Source organism: Physeter macrocephalus, chromosome 18 (assembly GCF_002837175.3).
Source record: "Physeter macrocephalus isolate SW-GA chromosome 18, ASM283717v5, whole genome shotgun sequence".
Lineage (NCBI taxonomy): Eukaryota > Metazoa > Chordata > Mammalia > Artiodactyla > Physeteridae > Physeter > Physeter macrocephalus.
The window spans coordinates 97,233,015-97,239,623 of record NC_041231.1 but is presented as its reverse complement, the minus strand read 5'-3'; the positions used below and the strand labels follow the sequence as shown (position 1 = coordinate 97,239,623).

Here is a 6,609-nt window from a genome sequence, read left to right as displayed (position 1 = left end):
GAATGTGCCTAAAATTTAAATTTAATGCCGTGTATATTTTACAAAAAAAAAAAAAAAATTAAGCAATGACCACTCTCCCAGGCTATCGCTTGTCTTTTCCCCTGTGTCTGACCCAGTGCTCTGTCACTGGCTGATTCAGCACCACCCAGCTGGGAAGAGCCGTCTCCAGAAGCAAGGGGAGTCCGGCGAGGTGAGACTTCTGACCACGGAGAGGTCGGTGCTTACGCCAAAAACAAAGGCTGGTCTGTTTCCACACTATCCCAGAAACACACCTTGCGCAGCCTCCCCTCTGTTACATCAACGCTTCCATAACCACCTTTTACCCACAAGCTCCAGCTCTAACTCCTTAGGCCAGAGTTCAGTACCCTCCCATCTGGCCCCAGCCCAACCTTCCAACTTCCCCCTCACTACCAACCTTCACAAACTGCTCCGACTGTTTGGCCTATGCCCCATTCTCCAAACACACCTTGCAATTATGCCACTGCATCTCCTGCCCACGTTTCAATGTCCATCCTGAGCCCCAGCTCCTCAGGAGTCCCTCCTCAAGCCGTTCCCTTCCACGGAGACACAAGCCCTTCCTGAACTCGGGGCTCACGGCATCCGTCCCTTTATCGCTTGGTTATACAACAGATGCACTGGTGGTGGTAATTAGATTCTGAAGATTCAGGCTCTAAGGAACTTTAGGAGATTATTTCGTTTGACTCCTTTAATACATAGCAAGGACACGAAGCCTGAGCAATGACTTGCCCGGGGCCTCAGCACTCCTTAGTGGCAGAGGAGGGAAGAGAACCCCTGTCCTGATATCTACTCCATCCTCTCCTTCATAGCACCACATGTCCTCTTGGAACTATTTTAAATGTGTCAACCTTATTGCTGTCCCCAACAGGGTTTTGAAGCTATGTCGGGGCAGGCAAGGACCACACTCCTCGTCATTTGTGTCCTCACAACACCCAGCACCACGCGGCATGCAGGATCTTAGTTCCCCGACCAGGGATTGAACCCGTGCCCCGTGCAGTGGAAATGCGGAGTCTTAACCACTGGACCGACCGCCAGGGAAGTCCCGAGCACGGTCTTAATAATAAGTCCATGTTGAAACCATAAAGGTGTTATTACTAGGTCATCCCCTTAACGGCTCTGGCCTAAAATTTCTTTTAATGGTTTCTTAAGAATAAGATCTTTTTCTGCTCTTCCGGTTTGGAATATCTTCCTTATGAGTTTTCTACGAGTGAGTTAGGCAAACCAAAACAAAAGCAGGTGGATAATAACTGAAGAAACTTAGCCAGTTTTTGCAACCTCAGAAGCACATTCAGTTTACTTCTTGGCCTGAACTGTGGACCCACCATAAGTCGAACCAGACATACTTGCTCTAATTTTATCTCCACTTTGCAGGCAGAGAGCAGCCCTGGGTTGGTTCACTTCGTCTATTTCCTAGACCCTTACTCCATTGCTCTTGCTGTCTCGGCTGTGCGGGCATCCTCTCAGTTGGAACATGCAGAGGCTGCTTCTCTCCCCACACAGCTCTTACAAAGAAAAAAGGAAAAGAACAAGAAAACACAGCTTCACCTCACTCGTGATAGAGACAGAACCCTGCTGGTGGGCCCGGTATCATCTACTTAGGGGGTGAGTTTGCAGATGTCTCATTACCTAAGGCAAGCCTGGATCTCCTCCAGCAAGCGAGCTCCTCTTCCTGGGAGTCTGTTCCCTCCTCCAGCCTAATGGAAGCCATCAGAGCAGGATGTGGCTTTTGGCATCACAGACCACAGAACCCAAAGGTACTGGCTGCAGGGATGGGGTCCATCAGCACGGGGGTTAGATGGTGAGGAGGAGAGAAAGGAAACCTGGGGAAAGTTCTGAACGCTGAGTAACTTTGGAAAGATGAGGGAGAGAGACTCAGATCCATAATTACAGAAGCCTCGTGCAAAATTTAATTAAAACTTGGGCGGAAACAAACACCAGAAACAAGTGTCGTTCATCACCTTAAAACACCAAGGAAGGTAAACGCTGCCACAAAGTCAGGCAAAGAAAGGGAGCAGGCAGGAAGGAGGGGCGATCACTCTAGATATCAAGCAAATCGAATTACCCTGAAGGCCCCACCAGACACGTGCATTAATCACCGTTATCCCGGCTGCACACCCGTACGGGAGGCGAACTGGCGCGCTCCAAATGACTTCAGCCCACGGAGCACGCTGGACTGGGCTGGTCCGGGCTGGACGGAGGGGCAGGGAGGCAGGCCCAGGGGAGCCCAACCGGGGGCGGCCATGTGGCACCCCCAGCTCTCCCCGGCCAGGCGGGAGGAGGAACAGGGGCAGAATTCGATTCGGGCAGGTGAGGGCAATGCCCAGCTCTCCGGCCAAGTTCCTTCCTGCTGCTGCTTTTTTCTGCATAACAGGCTTCAGGGTGATTCTCAAGGATTGGGCCAGCAGGTCCAACTGCTAAACCCTTGCTGTTGCTGGTTTTCTCCTCTCCTGAAATTCAGAGCAGAGGGGGAAGGAGAGCAGGAGGGAATGGGATGGGGGTGGGGGGGTGCAGTGGGGGAGGGGAGGGGACAAAGTGAGCCTTTGACTTTGTTTCCTGTGCGGCCCGGGCTCTGTCCACCCACACGTGAGTTCCCAGGGCTGCTCACAGGCTGAACCTCTTCACAAAGAGGGGCTGGAAAGCAGCTCAGCCTTCCGGGCTGGGAGCTATTTGCACTTGATGAGAAATTTCAAGTGGGAACCATCTGAGTCTGTGCCTATGAGAATGAGAGTGCATTTAGAGGGAACAAATGATTTCCTAGCGGGGCCTCCACAAAGTCTCCTTCCAAAAGGGAAGGAGCTTCTCCTCACCCCACCTCCACTCCCTTATCATTAAAACCTTGAACGGGTAGAGTCCATCTGGTCTCCTAAGCCAGCCTGCAAGGGAGTCACAGCTAATCAGGTGACCAGCTCAGGTCCTCCAGCCTTTCTCTGAGGACAAGAATATGTATAAACTGGCAAAGTGGACTGCAGACCACTTTGATGTTAAACAAAGAGGGAAAACTCCAAAACAGCTAAAAACGGTATTCCTGTTGAACTCCTCCGTGTCCTTTCTACAGAGCAAATTTAAAACTCACACAGCCGAATAATGAACGGTTACCATTTCAGACACTTAGACCCAAGTGTTTCCTGGAAGAGAGAATGGCCAGTCTCGCCCTCTGCATTACTTGCTCTGATTATAAGAGACTGTCTTTTGAGCAGCTGCCGGGACCTGATGCCATAAGAGCGCAGCATACACCACCTCATTTAAGCCTTGCAGAACCTCTGTGAGATCCATATTATCAGCCCATTTTGAAGACGGAGCAACGGAGCGGTTAAGGAACACGCCTCATATGTCTCGGCCTATAATGGGGTTTCACACTCTGGTCTCTAGGGTTCCAGAGACCTCCCTGGAAGACAAAGCTTGGGTTGTTTCCCAGTCTCATGAACGAACTCCCCTTACTTGGGAATGAGGTGCCTTAGGTGGTTGACATAAGTAAACTTTTCAGATATCCAAGACCTATCCCTTTAAAGCCAAATCTTTTTAAACGTTTAATTTGTTTGAAATAGAATTTTTCTCAAATATTATTGTACACTCCCATGGCTTACAAAAGAGATAATTCCTAGGAAATGTACAGAGGAGTGATTCCTGGGCAGGTAGGAATTCCAGCCTTTAGGTCCTCAGAGATGCCAAGGAAGGGCTATCTCTTGTGAGCCAAGAGGATGATTCCTGATCAGGGTGTGATCTGGGTACCACCTCGCCCCCGAGAAATAAAACAGAGGACCAGGAAGATTTTCTGAAGTGGAGTCAGAAAACCAGCTATGGATCAAGAAGTAAGAACCTTGTAAGAAGATTCTGGCATCCATATTGTCCCGTTCCTTCTTGCTAATAAATGGTTAAAATAACCTCCAAAATAAAACAAAAAAATTTTTTTTTAATCAAAATGTGTATGAGCCAAAATGTTAACAGTGGTGACAGTTGGGTGATGTTATTAACCTCATCCTTCTCCCTTTCTGCTCCAAGGCTCCATTTTAACTTAGATCAGAGGGGTGGATAAGTACTCAACTTTCAGGCGAGCCTTGTACCCAAAGAGCATGTGGAAGGGAAGACAACATCTGACTCCCAAGCAGTGTCACTGGGATCGCGGACGTTATTTTGTTGTGTTCATACGCTGTGTCCATAAACCTGGACAATGGGGAGGTTTTGGAGTCAGGAGTCAGGAGGAACCTACTTGGAATCTGAGCTCTGCCACTTAACTAGCAGAGTCACCCAAGACCACTTAATCTCCCAGCCTCAGATTCTCTGTCTGTAACACGGGACAAACGTTACCTCCTTCATGGGATGGTCGCGAGATTCAATATTTCATGGAGAGCACTTTTCATTCGGGGAATGAATATACTAAATGAACAGATGCGTTCACGAGAGCAACGTATGTTGCCTATGCTTACAAATAGGACACCTTCACCTCCTACCCTCTCATATTGTCAAGTTAGACTTCATTGAACCATAAAATTCATGGTGAGATGAATCTACTCTGGACACCATTTTAAAGACTAGTAGCAATTACCGAAGTGCCAAGAGAAACTGTAAGTGTCACTGTGAGACTGGTGCCACAGCATGAGACCATATCAGGGTAAAGCTACCAGGCAGAGAATTAATGTCAGTTAAGGATCCAATTAAATGTATGCCCTGAATGCTTTCACATGTCTTATCTCACTCCATTAACAGAATAGCCTCATAAGGTTGGTATTATTATCCCCATTTTACAGAAAGTTTCCACAGCATCCCACGGGCACAGAACTAATAAGTGGCATAGCTGAGATTCATATCCAGATCTCACTGACACCAAAATTCCTTCTTTATACATTGTTTCACGTTGTTATCTATTTTTGTAATCAGCTTAGTTACTAGATTTGTGTTAATAGTACCCAGAACATTATTTAAGCCTAGACAATTCCAAGGAAGTTTTTCAATGGTTTATGACCCATGGATGAGTGATTCTGAATATTACTGGTGAAATGCAATTTCTTCCTCCATCTGTCTTCCTCTTTCTGGTTGTGTCTCTGTCCCTCTCCCTTCCCCCCGGCCCACTTGACAGTATTCCCATCAATATAAAGATAAGATTATAAATCTAAGATATTAGTTCAAACTTGTTTTTTCAATTTAATGTATGAGGAAGAGAGAGAGGGTATGAGAGAATGTGAGAGAGAGATTATAAAGACATATCCTTTAACTTCTGTTTACCCTTGGAATTTATACCAAAAACCATTTACCCTAAGGCTAAGGTCATACTTGCAATGTTTCTGCTGGTACTTTAGCCAGTTTCCCAATCAGTGTGTTGAAAGCCTGGGTCACAGTGGGGATGGTGATACCCTCAGACCTCAGGGCAGCCAGGCGGAGCCACAGTGCCAGAGTCCCAGGATGTGTCACCTCCAGCCAAGAGCAGCCTTTACCGATGGTTTCATTTCTGATTGAGTCCCTCCAAATGAGAAAGGTTAGGAAGCTCTGCATGTCTTAACTGAGGAGCCATACATCAGGCAGAAAAATCATTTGACAGAGGAATCTGAAACACTCCCCGAAACCTAAGGTGTCCAAAGAGGTCACTGATACTCAATCCTCTTCTGGGAAAAATACGGGATAGAGAAAGAATGCAAAATCTAGACCTGGAATGTCACCAAACTCACTGTGTGTCCATTCCCTCTCTGAGTTGGACCTGACACTTTCCAACATCCTCCGTCATCCTAATTTCCTGCTGAAAACATCCATTCATGGTGAAGGAGCAGCTCAAGGGGAAAACACGCAGCACTGACGCACACAGAGTCAGCTGTTTTCTCTTCATCTTTAAGTAACTTACTGGGAAACCAGCCATCTTAATGGAACCACAGTTTGACTGAAAGGTGCCACCATGAGTGATTGGTGTTGATTCGGCCTACGTCTCAGCCTACCCCACACATATTTTGTTCTCAGATACCCACGGGACACAGTGTGCCTGACGTCGCTCTGGCTAATGCAGGTCTGCTGGAAGCTGCGGCATCTTATCTCCTTCCACACAGAGCCTCGGGCCTTTCCAGGGAAGGGCTGCTGCCGTGGGGAATAAGAGCAAGATATGACTTGCTATTTTATCTTCAAACCGTAAACACCACTCCTGTGAACAGCCATTTCTACAATAAGCAGCTTACCTAACTCTCTGGACCTCAGTTTCCTCCTGGGTAAAACAGGAACAACATCCATCTCAGAGGGCAGTTGTGTCAATTAAATGAGGAAACCTCTGGGTCATGTTTGACACTGAATAACAGGTCGGTCAGCTCCTCCCCTTTCTGGCCTTGGCCAGAGTCTTCTCCATAGATGCTATGGCGTGAGGAGTCCCGTGATGCTGCAAGACATGCAGCCAAAGGATCCTAGACAAGAAAGTGTCCAGCCAAGGTCACAAGCTTTTCCAGGAATGGGATCAGGACCAGACGTAAGACATTTCAGTGAGAGAGGAGTCAAGCTACACGCTGAGCTACTAAGCCTCCAGCTCTTAGGCAATGGGGACTCAAGAATGCTAGTCTAGGGCTTCCCTGGTGGTGCAGTGGTTGAGAGTCCGCCTGCCGATGCAGGGGACGCGGGTTCGTG

General features: G+C 47.8%; 1 long non-coding RNA gene across 1 annotated transcript; it reads right to left on the bottom strand.

Annotated features, from left to right (window-relative positions):
- Positions 1–1,923: 1,923 nt before the first annotated feature.
- On the bottom strand, positions 1,924–6,232 carry LOC114484156 (uncharacterized). The gene is made up of 3 exons (XR_003676699.1): positions 6,174–6,232; positions 5,970–6,075; positions 1,924–2,465 (listed from the first exon to the last, which is right to left on the bottom strand). It is a non-coding gene; the product is annotated as an uncharacterized lncRNA (long non-coding RNA).
- Positions 6,233–6,609: the final 377 nt, after the last annotated feature.